Source organism: Anomaloglossus baeobatrachus, chromosome 8 (genome assembly GCF_048569485.1).
Source record: "Anomaloglossus baeobatrachus isolate aAnoBae1 chromosome 8, aAnoBae1.hap1, whole genome shotgun sequence".
Classification (NCBI taxonomy): Eukaryota; Metazoa; Chordata; class Amphibia; order Anura; family Aromobatidae; genus Anomaloglossus; species Anomaloglossus baeobatrachus.
In genome coordinates this window covers 136,323,886-136,339,620 of record NC_134360.1, presented here as the reverse complement: position 1 = coordinate 136,339,620, position 15,735 = coordinate 136,323,886, and the positions used below count along the sequence as shown (strand labels likewise).

General features: G+C 44.0%; 1 protein-coding gene across 1 annotated transcript in view; it reads right to left on the bottom strand.

Moving 5' to 3' along the window:
* Window positions 1–9,425, bottom strand: part of C8H1orf21 (chromosome 8 C1orf21 homolog) — a 284,086-nt gene extending 274,661 nt beyond the window's left edge. The window contains exon 1 of the mRNA XM_075322018.1: window positions 9,242–9,425. The gene's annotated coding sequence lies outside the window, so the exon portion shown is untranslated. The remainder of the gene's footprint in view (window positions 1–9,241) is intronic.
* Between the last annotated feature and the right edge of the window lie 6,310 nt (window positions 9,426–15,735).

Here is a 15,735-nt window from a genome sequence, read left to right as displayed (position 1 = left end):
GCATGCTCAGTTAACTTTGACCAAGGTATCAGGTACTAATTAGCCTGTTAAGGTTATAGCTTGTTCCCGATCATCATTTCACAGCTTTATAAAAACCCAGTCTCTTTTAACCTTGTGCCAGAATACAGCAGCCATGGGTTCTTCTAAGCAGCTGGCTAGCACTCTGAAAATGGTGGAGGCCCACAAAGCAAGAGAAGGCTATAAGATAATAAAGCGTTTTTCAATTTGCCCTTTCTTCAGTTTGAAAAGAATTTATGAAATGGCAGTTAACAGGCACATTGGAGGTCAAGATAAGGTCTGGAAGAGCAAGCAAAATTTCTGTGAGAGCTACTGTAAGGATTGCTAGAGAGTCAAATCAGAACCCCAACTTTACTGCAAAAGACCTTCAGGAAAATTTAGCAGTTGTGCTCATTATTCTACTGTTCAGAGACACCTGTACAAATATGACCTTCATGGAAGAGTCATCAGAAGAAAACCTCTCCTACATCCTCACTATAAAATTCAGCATCGGAGGTATGAAAAAGAACCTCTAAACAAGCCTGATGCATTTTGGAAACAAGTCATGTAGACCGATGAGGTTAAAATAGAACTCTTTGGCTATAATAGTCAAATGTATGTTTGAAAAAAAAGGCACAGAATTTCAGGACAAGAATATCTCGTCAATCATTACGCATGGGGTGGATCAATCATGCAAACTTTTGTGTTGGCCATTTTTCATTTTTTGTTATTTTAAAAATGTAAAAGATGAAAATATATATTTTTTTGCCCAAAATACACAGGAAATGTGTCATCTTTAGCTTTACACCTTTAGAGATCATATTATCTTCAACTTGCTTAATTATTCACAATAACAGTAATTTTGACCAGAGGTGCCCAAACTTTCAAATGCCACTGTATGTGAAGGCTGACTATTACAGCTGCAAATGTATACTCCCAGGAGCCAAAATGTAATTTTTTACAAAACTGAGTGCAGAAAAAAAGACTACATTATAGTTGGGAGTCTGTCGGTCTCTCCAGCACTTCAAATAGGCACTGCCATTTTAACAACATTTACATAAGTCAATAGTGTAAGTGAACTTAAGAAACTTTGTATATTTTATTTTATCAGATAATACTGCTTCTTTCTCCACTTATGAGCCACTCTCCCCTCTTATTTTTCCTCTTGAAGTCATCTTAAACTCTGAAAAAAACAGGTCAGGTTAACTTTGGTCAAGGCAAGACTGAGCACCAGCACAGTTGGGTATCATGTTACACCTCAGACTAAATTCTATGGATAGAGTAGGGGAGGGAGCAGGATGGGAAAAAAGCAGAAGACAAGACAAGGCAGATCATGCTGAAGATAGTGAATGCTGTAGTTTATCCCAGAGCTGTATTCACAGCCGCACAGCTCAGTGCTGTTGTGTAAGTTCTTCCAGAAGCCGCTTCTGAACTTGTGCTATACAGAAAAAGAAGCAAGAATCACTCCATTTCGGTATATGGTGGATGTCAAGCAGCCAGACTACACCCACTAGTACAGAGTGAGCTGAAAAGTCACAATAGTGACCGCAGAAGGAAAATCTGTTGATGCATACAATCTACAGATACAGCCTTTCTTTACAGGACTAATATCATGAAACAGAAAGATATCACAATACAGAAAAAAGAAACTCAACACCTAAACATAAAAAAAATTGTTTAAAAGAACAGAGAGTCCTCAGTGGTTGATACCTTTTAATGGCTAACTGAAAAGATGGTAATAATTGCAAGCTTTCGAGACTACTCAGGTCTCTTCATCAGGCATGGTATAACACAAGATCTGAAGAGTCACGTATTTATACACAACAGGACTTAGAATAGTGCAGTAAAAAAAAAAAACCATCTTTTCAGTTAGCCATTAAAAGGTATCAACCACTGAGGACTCTCTGTTCTTTTAAACAATTTTTTTTATCTCTACTGGCTAACACGGTACAAAGATATATTTTACTTGCACCTAAACATACAAACTTAATGGCTTTTGTTGTGTTAATGTAAACTTTCTGAATCGTGGTATCGTATGTGTTAGTTTAAGAAAGGGTACAGCTGTACAAGCCATATAATGGCCAGAAATGGTGTTATACACAGTAGCCTATTCTGAAGGATTACGTAAAATGACAGGTACACTTTCAATATAAATAGACAATAAGAGGTTTGTAAACCTTGGATTGAGTAAATGTTATCCTTCAGGCAGATCTCACCAGCGACCAGTGACCAGCCCCCAGCCAGCAGCGACGCGTGGAAGCAACGCTGCACTTGGTAACTAAAGGTAAATATCGGGTAACCAAGGGCTTGGGTACCCGATATTTACGTTGGTTAACAGCACACACCTCTTAGCGCTGGCTTCCTGCACTCCTAGCTACAGTATACATCGGGTTAATAAGCAAACATTTGCTTATTTACCTGATGTGTAACTCGGGCTACGTGTGCAGGGAGCGGGGAGCCAGCACTGGCAGCGTGAGAGCGACAGACGCTGGTAACGAAGGTAAATATCGGATAACCAAGGAAAGGGCTTCCCTTGGTTACCCGATATTTACGTTGGTTACAGCTTACCGCAGGCTACCAGGCGCCGGCTCCCTGCTCCCTGCACATTCAGGATTGTTGCTCTCTCGCTGTCACACACAGTGATGTGTGCTTCACAGCGGGAGAGTAACGTAAAAAAAAATGAACCAGAGCTGTGTGTAACGAGCAGCGATCTCACAGCAGGGGCCAGATCGCTGCTCAGTGTCACACACAGCGAGATCGCTAATGAGGTCACAAAAACCGTGACTCAGCAGCGATCTCGATAGCGATCTCGCTATGTGTGAAGCACCCCTTAGATTTAAAGGGGACCTGTCAAGTGTAAAAAGCCTATTAACCTACAGATATGGGGTTAATCTGCAGGTTAATAGTGTTTGAATCCCGCCCGGTGCCTGCACATTGAACCCTGCTGATGGGATGAAAAGAACTTTAATCCTCCTGGCAGCAATTGGTTTTCAGTCATGTGGGCGGCACAGATGCAGGTTCAGTCCCACACACTGACTGACAGCCGCTTAGCATTAGATCTTGCTGTCAGTCACTGTGAGTGTAACAGGGTGAAAGACATACATATAGTGGAGTATATCTGTGCTAGGATTTCAATGGCCACCAGGTGTCAGTTTGGAGCATGACTGTGAACAGTTGATTTTTAAAATAGTGTGGCAGTTGGGCGAAAAAAGTGACGTGCGTGCGCTGAAGCTGTTAAGGAGAGGAGAGTGTGATCCTGTGGGCTCGGTTGCTTTCTTTTGAGAAAATGGAATGACTGCTGATCTGTCTCCACAGTAGGATTTTATTGCTCCGTCATAAAGGAGATGCTGAACTAAGGAATTAAGTTTTTAACTCATGGTTTAAATAGAGAATAAGCAGAGCGAATATTGCGAGGAGAAAGAGAACCGCCATCTTGGGATAACAGACTGGCCTCCAAACAGAGATCCGCCATTTTGGGATAAGAGACTGGCCTCCTGCGAATTAACCCTGAGTGCTGTGTCTGTGTGGCAAAAGACATCGAAAGAAGTCTGTGAGTTATAACTATTGAGAGACCGCTCAATGTGTGTTAAAAGTTAAATAGGGACAGTTATTTAGAGCAAAGACTTCTTATAAATAAAGACTACTATTAAAGAGTTGTTTACAGAGAGAGGACTGTGCTAAATGAAGACGTTTTGCATTAATCCAGAAGGTATATAAAGTGAAACTGTGTTTTACTCACGGCAGAGGACTAAAATGATTTACTTTCTGATTCCTCCCACTGCCCGGAGGCAGCGAAAGATAAAGGGATCACCTAAAAGTATGAAATATATATATATATTAGTGTTAAATGTTTTCTGCAGAGGGACTTAAGGGGGGAATTGGCCGGGTACCCTATGTAGGTTGTGAATATAAGGGGGGTGGCGGGTGTAAGATTGTACTCTTGGAGAGACCACGTACCGCAATCCGTAGTAGCACATCCCGGGTAAACCCCATTAATATTTAAGGGAGGGAGTAGATAGCTGGAGAATATAGTCCTCACCCTCTCTACGGGCCGGTACTTGACGTTCTCTGAGCTGCATAGATTGTAAATTGTATTGTTCAGGCTATTGTGGCCTATAAACTGTAAGGAGTTGCGATTGTTCATCTTAATTGAAACACATAAAGCAAAACTGTTATTTATCATCATTGTGTCTCTGAGTCCTCCATAGCACCACCGTATCTATCTACCTACAACACTGACATTCGGGTGTTACATGGGGACTAGTTACAGCTGCACTGTAGATTCACAGACTGATGAGCAAACCCATGCCAACACCTCCCCGTGACAGAAACTGAACACTGACATGAAGTTCTTTTCTTCCTGTCAGCGGGGTTCAGTGTGCAGGCACTGGGCAGGTTCTGAGTGCTATTAACCTGCAGATTAACCTCATATCTGCAGGATAAAAGTGTTTTTACATGTGGCAGCTTCCCTTTAAGGTGGTTTCTGGAATCACAATATTGATCACAAATTCTTAAGATAGGCCATCAATATCAGATCGGTGGGGATTCAACTCTCAATACCCCTGCCGATCAGCTAAATAAAGGGGTTATGGGTCTTGAGTGATAATTAATCGGCTGTAGGGTTGAGATGTGGACCTCCACTAATCTAATATTGATTGCTTAAGAATAGGTCATTAAAATTATGATCCTGTCAAACCCCATTAATGCTTCTTTAAGAAAGTAGTTTTTTATTAACTATGAGTTGAATATGTATAATATGTAAATACTGAAGTGTAGAGTATATAGAGTATGTGAGTATTTTACAAGATGAGTACACTCGAGTACTATGGGTATGAAAAAGACGACATAGTGTTCCTGCAAGACAATGGCCCGAAGCATAGCGAGATTGGCAAAGAAATGGTTCAATGACAATGAAGTAGAGGTGCTGGCTTGTCTCCACAGTCTCCAAACCTCAACCCAATTAAAGACTTGTGAGTAGAATTGAAGAACAAGCTGTATATGTGGCGCCCCTGAGGCTCTGGTCACCACAGCGTACTGCAACTGAGTTAAGGAACAGTATCTATCTGGGTAAGTGATAGATGGTTTCCCGGTGCTCACACCAGACACGTTTCACATGCAGTTATGTGCCTGCCCAACAGGGGGGTTGGACTGGGGTGGACAGGGAAAGTTAGCCATCCAGTAGCATGGGACTTCCTGGTTACCAGGAAAACCACTGGGGGGCGGGTGCGGCATGGGGTATAAGAGGAGGTAGCCATGACACAGAGAGCTTTCAGGAGGGACGTCCCATGAGACCAAACTGGGTGCAGGAGAGCACCAGTGCTGGTGGGACGACACACAGCTTATCTTTATGTTGTGGAGCCTGGGGCTTGTGAGCTGGAGCTCAGCTCAGGTTCCTTCTGCTGATCGCTGGACAGCAAGGACAAACAGGACATTTACACTGACACCGGTAACCACCTGGATCTTGTACCGGATAACCAGAGACTTACCAGCAGTGAAACAGTACGCTCTTGGGCAATCTCCTAACCAGTGAGTAAAACACCTGAACTAGATCTCTTGCCTCGTTCCCATTATTTACCGGCGACACCGTCCCGCGCTCCTGTGGCTACAACCACTATCATCCTCCCCTGAGGTCTAGCTCTACTTGCGTAGAGCCATCACACCAAAGCTGCCCAATAACATCAGCCCCGGTAGTGAGAGACTTTGCAGCGGCAGCTTTCCCTATATAGACGCATACCTCAAGTGGCGTCACAAAAAAAAACTTTTATTTTTATTATTTCTCCCTTGTACAAAAAAACCCTTTTAAGTGACCCCCAGGGTCACAGAACTGGGCAACAGCCACCCAGTGAACTGTCCCAGTAAATACACTGCCTGGGACCGAGTACCACAATGCCCTGGGCCGAGTCATGTACATACCCAACTGAGGCGACCAGTATGAACCAACATTGGGAATGTATGGGAGAGACCTGGGATCAGATTTCAGTAGAGTCTCGCTTTTCTGAAGAATTCAGGCAGTGTTCAGAGCCAAGGTGAGTTGAGTGAAAATGTGGGGGAATTACAGCTGTTCAGAGACCAAAAGTTGGAGCAATGACATAACTCGAAGTAAACCCTAGGTATTACCCCTAGATAAGCAGTTGGTGAGCTGACTGAGGAGAGTGTCCTGTGTTGGCCTGGACAATGTGAAACTTTCATCTGTGGGAAGCTACAATGGGACAAGAGCAAGGTGTTCATGTTAGTTTAAGCAAGTTAGAGAAGTAAACCTTCCTGTGAACTGTGAAGGCTTTCTCAGCAGTGTCCAATGTTATCAACAATAAGATCTCTGACCTGTTACCACATGGTGGTCTGAGATTTGACAACCTACTGTCTACACTATCACTGCTGAGGGTGCTTTACCTCAATCCAGTAGTATGCAGTGACTCTGTACTCACAACGATGTCTGATACTGCACAGAGTGGCTAATAAAATCCAACAACTACAGCATGCTAAGGCTGGAGTCACACTACATGTGACTCGCACGAGGATCGTATCACCCGGACTGGCCGCCGGCTCTCCTAAACTGGGCATGTCAGCTTCATGTATTTCTATGCAGCTGCATGCTCCTGTCAGGAGATCAGCCGGCCATTCCTGGTGATGTGATGTGATCCGATTCTTGCTCGTGTCACAAGCAAGTGTGACTATGGGGAGATAAGGTATGCACACCAGTGACTATGTAAGGGGAATACATGGAATAGCAGAAACTGCTGTGTGAATACTGACATGAAAAATTCAATAGCTATATGTAAGAATGAAATGTGAAAAATGGAATCTGCATTACTGCCATGAATATATGAATAAAGAGAAATTTAGCTACTGAATTAATCAATGCAATAGAGCCCCAACACTACGCCAAAGTATTTCTCTACGTTGGGGTCCCTAGCTTGTGTGTGTCCTCTCATGCAGTTAAAAAACTTACCGTGTATGGGAAGCTGAGACCCAGGCTATATATACGATGTGGATTGGCAATAGGTGTGTATGGGGAGGGTTCCCAAACGAAAAACTACTAACAAATACGAAATAACGTTTGTTTTTTTAGGTTTTTGCACCCAGTTCAGACATAGAATGGAGTTCCAAACGTTATTTCGTATTTATTTACAAGCAAGTGTGAATCAAGCCAAAGAGTATATTCTGCCTGACGATTTAAATTGAGTCTGTCAAAACTAAATGACTGTTCAAACTGTTCTTTGCATGGCCATACAGTTTAGTGCACCTTCCAAACTACTGTTTTCCATCAAGCTCTGCCTTTCTCTACCTCCTGTAAAACCAGAGCTGTTAATCAAGGAAGACACGCAGAGATTGATGGAAAATTAGGTGGTGAGAAGGTGCACTGAACTAGCCACACCATGGTGCACAAAGTGCTTGTGCTTGATTTGAACAGTCATTTTCCGCTGACAGTTTGCATTTAAAGAAGCCCTAGAGGACAAGTGAAACAGTCTATTTTTGACAATGTCACAATTTTAGGCTACACTAATGTGGGGCAGAATCCTTAGGACCAAGATGAGCTGAAGGGTTTTATTTACACAACGTGTTTCAAACCTGGGTTAGCGTCTCTTTCAGGTGAAAAAAAACAATTGCAAGAAAGTTACAATTCTCACTTCAGTAAGGAAAGCAGAAAAAAACAAAGAAATATCTCAATACAAAAGGATTACTTGAAAAGATGCTACATTACTCAAACATTTTGTGTTGAATTCGGCACAAATAATGGCAATATAACCTCCAGCAAAACAGTCTTCAAAAAGGCCACTTATAATAAACGATCCCTAATGTCAATTTTGCTGTTGGACGCATTTAATAACCATTTCCTCAAGAATTAAAAGGCATGTGCTCATTGCATCTCAATTTGTAAAACTGGAGAGAAAAGTAAAGTTAACATTAATGAATACGAAATGCCACACATGATAAATCCTCCCCAAGGAGTACTGTTATCTCTACATTCTGCTACTATTCTTTACAGATTCTCGTATACGTTCCCGGGCATTGTAAAGGTACTTCGCATTATATTTATCACACAGCTACAAAACGATACTGTCTAGCCTGCAGGAACAATATTATGGTCACTGTGCAGCTCAAGTCATTATAGCCTAATAAGTGGCCAGGAAGTATTATAGCTTATAGAATGGAAAATCATTTTTTTACCAGTACAATTAAATCTAAATTGACAGATATATTTTTTTCCCCAGGTCCCAATTTCCCCCTGTAGCAAAGGGTGATGATTTTTACATTATATTGCATTACATCATCTATTAATTTATACGTGCGGTGCTCATGCAGTGGGTGTATATTGCACTGACAGCCATCAGAGATTGTTGTTGGTAATCAGCCCTCACAGAACACAGAAGAGGAAGAGTTAATTAGTGTTCACCTTATGCCCTATTGTACTGTAGTCAATAAAGGAGGATTCATCTTAGGAAATGCTAGAGGGTTTAGAAGTAAAAGCCATGTCCCAGGCGAGAAGAATAACATCCATGGTGGACCGTTGTCCATAGTTCCCACCACTTCCACAATGCAGCTTAATTTTTCCCAGCACAACTTACGCTGCTATTGTTGTACACAGAAATTCAATTACTCCACAGAAAGTCCCAATATTCATAAACATTTCATTAGTAGTCATGTTGCAAAAACAGGAAGAGGAGAGTCTACAATTGATCATAAAAATAAGGAAAGGGGAAGTTATGTACCTACTCATGGCCCTGGCGACAAGACAGTAACTCATCCGATGGCTAAACACATACACACAGTATGAAATCACACTACACAAGCCACTACAGCACACAAAGCTCAAAGTTCAGGAATCAAGACAAGCCGGAGAAAGGCGGAGGTGCAAGAATAGCAAAGTGAAAATGGAACTCCGAAACCTGGAAAGTGCTAAGAAAATCCTGGAGTAAACAGATCCAAGGTGACAGGAGGCTGTGGTGCGAAAAGAAATCCCTACATACGAATCATGGAGAAAGGAAATATGTTGAAAAGCAACAGAATAATACACAACAGTTCAGGTGGACACAATCTATATAAATATGGATGCTTATAAACAAGCGGCTATAAATAGAGCAAGGCAGGGACATGTAAGGAACCCAATCTCCCCGTCTGACAGCAGACTGCAGGCCTCTTAGCTCCGGTAACCCACATAGAAATAAACAGCACGCAATAGAAATCACAGCAGGAATTAATTCTGTCTTCCCATTGACAGTGACTTGAGCGCTACCTCCCCTACCTTTCAGCGATGATGCTGCTGCTGCTGCTGCGTTAAACGATTTAGTGCTTTTTGACTCCAGAGCGCAAAAAAAAAGGAAGCAATGACGCTGGGATGAATAGACGGTTAGGGCGAACGCAGCTGAACAGAAGCGTAAAAGCTCCTTTTTGCAGTCGCTCAGCAGGAAAAGAGAAGAGAAAAAAAAAGAACAGGAGAGAGGAAAAAAGGGAGGGGCTGGGAGGGGTGAGAGACAGCTACTCATTTAGACAGCCGGTCTAGCAGGCCTTCATAATGCTCAGGCACAAACACAGCTGTGGCTTAAGGCAGAAATTCTCCTTATCCCTGCCTGCTGGCAATAGCATTGTCCATGATATCGGGAGCCTTTCATTTTAGTTACTGCCATCCAACATCTGCACCGTAATCACATTATCAAACCTCTACAATATTGCAGATGTGAGTGGCTTCTGGGATTGCAGGGGTTAAAGTCAAAGGTGCTGTATATGCTAAAGAGCATTGTGAATTGTCGCATCTGTATTATTACACTACTGACATTACGCTGTACGGACAAGGTGATGTTTTATACAGTACCATTAAAGAGCGGACTGTTCCCTTATTATCCATGTATGAGATCTCCTGAATATCGTTAATGGTGGATAGGCCAAGATTATTAAATAATCGCCCATCACAATAGCTTTTATGGAAGAGTTATCAAGCCTACAATGCACAACAACCTATATAGTTATGCACAGATGTCAGTACGAAATATGGTTTATGAAGGTCCACATGTCTGCTGAGATATCCCACCAACTATCACATGGAGCCCCTTCTAGTTGAGCTTCGTGTCACACCACATTTAAGGCTTCATTCACACTTGCATATTTTGCTTAGTATTTTGCATCTGTATTAATAAGTCAAAAACAGTAGTAGGTCCAAAATACAGAAGAGGAGCAAATCGTTCCATTTTACTTTTCAATCTTTATGACACACTCCTGTGTTTGGCTTTCAAACGTAGATGCAAAATACTGACCGACATGTGAAAGTGTAAATCAGGCCAAAGACGTTTTTCATATGGCCTAAGGGGTACTTTGCATGTTGTGACATCACTACTGCGATATCGTCGGGGTCAAATCGAAAGTGACACACATCCGGCGCCGGTAACGACGTCGCAACATGTAAAGCCTAGATGCGCCGATAAAGGATCGCAAAAGCGTCAAAAATCGGTGATCTGTGTAGCGTCGGTCATTTTCATAATGTCACACCAATAGGAGATACAATGTTGTTCGTCGTTCCTGCGGCAGCACACATCGCTGTGTGTGAAGCTGCAGGAGCTACGAACATCTCCTTACCTGCGTCCACCGGCTATGCGGAAGGAAGGAGGTGGGCGGGATGTTTACGACTCGCTCATCTCCACCCCTCCGCTTCTATTGGCCGCCTGCCGTGTGACGTCGCTATGACGCCGCACGACCCGTCCCCTTAGGAAGGAGGCGGGTCGCTGGCCAGAGCGTCGTCGCAGGGCAGATAAGTGCGTGTGAAGCTACCGTGGCGATAATGTTCGCTACGGCAGCTATCACAGGATATCGCATGTGCGACGGGGGCGGGTACTATCGCGCTCGGCATCGCTAGCCGATGCTCTCGATGTCGCAGCATGCAAAGTACCCCTAAGGCCTGCAAAAAGATGTCAGAATCTATGGGGCCGAGAAATCACGGACAACACACGGATAATATCTGTGTATAGTCCGTGTGCTGTCTAGGACTAATATTGTAATGGATAGAAGAAGCTTTGTCATTGACTTATTCTCCATATGTGAATATCACTGATAAAACACAGAGGAGGAAAAACTGGCACACAGACCAGATACTGATGACACTTGTATCCAAAACTCTGATTGATGAACCTTAGACCGATTCGTTGTGTGACGTGTGAATGAGACCTAAATGCTGTAAGCCCTGCTTCACATATGTGTGTTTCATATTCCATACTTGAACCCCTAAGCATGAATTGGCCTGACCTAACCTGAATGTGACATCCTCACAAGCATACATGAGTTTGTTGAGTTTGAGTCAGGAGACCCGCAGCCATTCTTTGCATTGTGGTCCAAGTACGGATGTGTGAGACCGGCCCAAGTCTGATTCTGATTAACTGCATGAAGTCCAGAAGTCCAGGGTGTTGCTCAAGTAGATGGTAGGTTCATACCAAAAATCGTTCAGTGTCATCCACAAAAGGGAGGGATTTTTTTTCTCTCTTGTCATCCATGTGAAGTCTGTATACAATTCGTTCTTCTACAGTAGCAGTAATTAATCATTTACAGGACCATTTACAGTTACCTTTGTTACAGAATTGTAATATATCCATAAAAATCAGAAGCTATACTGCAGCATCTGATTTTTCTCTGCACACCCATAGACTTGAATGGCTGAGTACTATCTGAAGAAATTAATCCACGTTATCTTTTACATGTAGATTTGCTCTGTGAAAAATATGTTCAACTGAACAGCCCACTAATGTTGAATAGTATTAGCCCTACAGCTCTCCGTGGACTATCCGTATTTTTATGGAGAGTACTCAGACCAAAAATTATTTTGTGTCAATGTAGCGCCCCTGAGACTTCATTTGCTACAGGGTATTGTATCTCACTTAAGGTGCATTACTCATCCCAGGTAAGGAAGAGGTTAACCCCTGGTGTTCATCACTTACACTACATACAACTTAGCAGCCAGCCACTGGAACTGGGCTAGAGGTGGTCACCATAACAACAGGACTTCCCCAGCACTAGTGAGTCATCAGGATAGGTGGGGGCAGCATGAGGGAAGTTAGAGAACACACAGACTTTTACCTCAGAATAGTCTGGGACACAGAAGAACACGGCTGCTGAGGAGAGTGCTTTAGAGCTTCCTCAGTTAGGGCTGGCCCGACTGGAAAAAGCAGGAGATGACTAGTGGAGTTAGTGAGACACAGAAGCAACATGGTAGCTGGAGGTAGAGTTCAATAGCTCCCTCAGCATCAGCGCACTTCAAGGTGCAGAGCCCTAGGGTGGTGTACACTTCACGTTGCGCCATCAGAATTTTTCAGGAAGGGGGAATTCATGTCCCATTACCCACCACAGAGGTCCCAGGGCACAGCAGCATATAGAGTCAGGACGGGCCCGTATGTGATGCGCGCTGCCTGCGAATAGGACAGGAACTAAACCCATGGGGATCCACACTACAGAGAGCAAGGAAGGAAGGTTTCACACTCCACAACTCCGGTGGTGGCCTCTGAACTACCCGGGATTGGCTGGGACCCATCACGGCGGAAACCGGTACTCCGAGGGTGACGGCTAAAAAGTAAGTAAAAGACCTTGAACAGCATTCACTGTGTCAGCCCATCATTGCTGGTGCCCCGTGCTCCGGAGCCAACGGTCACTACCACCACCATCATCCTCCCTGGGGCCTAGGTCTACCTGTGGGGAGCCGAACCATCTGAGCTGCGACACCACCTGCCCCAGTGGACAGCACCTGCAGCGGCGGCTAATCCCTGGCCACACACCACAGGTGGCATCACGAGACAACTACTCCCAACATTCTCAACCCCTTCAGCCTCATCTTCCCCACCGTCTATCCCTTCCATCCTTCCTTTCGTGGACACCTCAGGGTCACGAAATCGGGCAGGGCCATCCGTGACATCCCCCTACCCTCACCGGCTCGGTGATGAGTATTCCCCAAGCCCCCGCGCGGTGCTCCATCAACCTACTCTATCCCAGCACAACGTAGGGACCAAATCACTAAACGTTTCTTGATATGCTTGTCTATTGGCAACAAAAACCATGATGTGATTTCTGTCTACATGGTTTTTATATTATTTTATATTATTATTATATGTATATATATACTGTATATATATATATATATATATATATATATATATATATATATATATATATATAGTACATATATATATACACATAAATATACACATATATATACATATATATATATATATATATATATACACATACATATATATATATATATATATACATACACACACACATATATATATATATATATATATATAGATACATACACAGTATATTATATACATATATATATATATATATTTACACAAAAATATAAATGCAACATATTTGTTTTTGTTCCCATTTTTCATGAGATAAACTCAAGTATCTAAGACTTTTTCTATGTGCACAAAAGGCCTTTTTCTCTCAAATTTGTCTAAATCTGTGTTAATGAGCACTGATTCTTTGCAGAGATAATTCCTCCATCTCACAGGTGTGGCATATTAAGGTACTGATTAGACAGCATGATTATTGCACAGGTGTGCCTTAGGCTGGCCACAATAAAAGGCCACTCTAAAATGTGCAGTTTTATCATACATTTTGCATGATGACTTCAGGAGTGTCCAGCAGAGCTGCTGCCTTTGAATTGAATGTTCTCTACTATAAGCCATCTCCAAAGACATTTCATAGAATTTGTCAGCACATCCGACCGGCCTCACAACTGCAGACCACGTGTGATCACACCAGCTCAGGACTTCAACATCCAGCATCTTCACCTTCAAGATCATCTGAGACCACCACCTGGACAGCTGCTGCAACAATCAAATGTAAGAGGGGTGTAGTGTTCGGCCCACCCCAGACATGCAGTGTAAAATGCATTGTATTGTTATATACTGTGTTATGGTGAACAGCCACAAGATGGCCAGGTCTTCCACTTCCCTGGTGCTGATGGGCAGGAAAGGGGAGTGGGGTGGCACATGGGAGTCTATATAAAGGGGTGACAGGTGGTAGACAGCAGGAGAGTTCCCCAGTGAAGTGGTATAGTGCCGTACCTGTAGGAGGTGCGAGGCAAAGTCCCCAGTAGGAGTAATTAGGACCTGCAGGGTCAGATCCCAGCACCCAGACACGTGGGGCCCTGGTGAGAGGTGGGCTGATTGAATGTAGTGCCCCTGAAGTCATCAGGGAGCTACAAGGCACTGCATCCCCACCGGGATGCAGGGCCTACCCCCTAGGGACCCAGAAGACTAAAACATTCCCCCATAGAATGGTACAAGGCTAGGGTTGGACCAATTGATGGCCGCCTAGAGGTGGAGCCAGTCCAGTCCACTAGTTGACCAGGTGGGAGAAGCAGACAGTGGACAATCAGGAAGACAGTAGTTAGTTGGAGTCTAGCAGTGAGAGTGGACATGAGCAGACATACTGACTAGGAGTGAACAGTAACCTGGTGCCCAGGAGGCTAGTTACTGGTGGAGTACGGTGAAGTACTCCCAGAACTATGCACCAACGGTCAGGCAGAAACTCCAGGTAGGTCTGATAACACCTGCACAGTGAGGGGACCATCAAGGACTTCACTGACCTTGAAGTCCGGGAATCAGTAGCAAAGGGAGAACCGAGGATAGGACCAGAGAATCCACCTCCACAGGGTTCACGCTACCGTCATACGGACTGTAGTGGAAGACCACCAGATGGGGACCCCCAGCTGCTCTACGCCACGGGCACCCACCAACCAGAGACAGGTGCAGGGGAAGAAGGCTCCAGATTACTAAACTGGTACTGGGACTAAGGGGTCCTGAAGTTGAAACCAGCCGGCCTTGGGTGACCAGTTACCACCAGAAAGTGAGTAAAAAAACCAGTTGCACTGAACCATTTGTGAGGACTACCGTCTTCCGACACCCCTCACACCACCTACCCTTTGGGGCCTGGCCCTGCTTGCGGAGAGCCTAATATCCAGGCTGCCATTAACACCAGCCCCAGTAGTGGACATTTTGCAGTGGCGGCTCCATCTACATAGCCGCAACACCGCAAGTGGCATCACATGTGAACATTATTCTAATCCCCTGTAAATATTCCCCTTTTCAAAAAGGACCCAGGGCATGAGACCGGGCAACGGCCACCAAAGTGACATTCCACAGTTTTACACCCCCCAGGACCGAGTACCCCATAACCCTGGGTGACACATGAACCATGTCCCAAGGCGGTGAAGTCTGGATGGCCTGGATGGTGGCTGCCCCCTGGTGCATACCTAATGACTCCCCTCTCCAGGCTGAACAACGTAGTCCCTGCTACGGCTGCCCCTGCACCCCGCCGGCCCTTCTTCAAGTTTATATAATCAAAGAATTTCTGCACAAACTGTCAGAAAATGTCTCAGGGAAACTTATCTGCATGCTCATTATCTTCATTGGGGTCTCCACCTGAATATATATATATATATATATGACAGAGGGATATGTCTGAAAAGCAACATAAAGGTAAAATGACATCTGTGGCAGGGCCAATACATCGAGTGAAAAATAACTAATCTGGTGGTAGGTTGACCAATAGGTCACAACTGTTGCCAGCGATGACCAAATGCGGAAGGAGTCCCAGGCCCCCCCTGAGCTTCCCTCAGCCCTAATGAGATACAGACAGACGCTGATATCTGCACATAAGGTATGAAGGAGTGTGCGCTCCGAAGAAGACTGCTAGTTTATTATCACATACAGGGTTTATCAATCTAATAGGAGCGTAGCTATGTCGTGT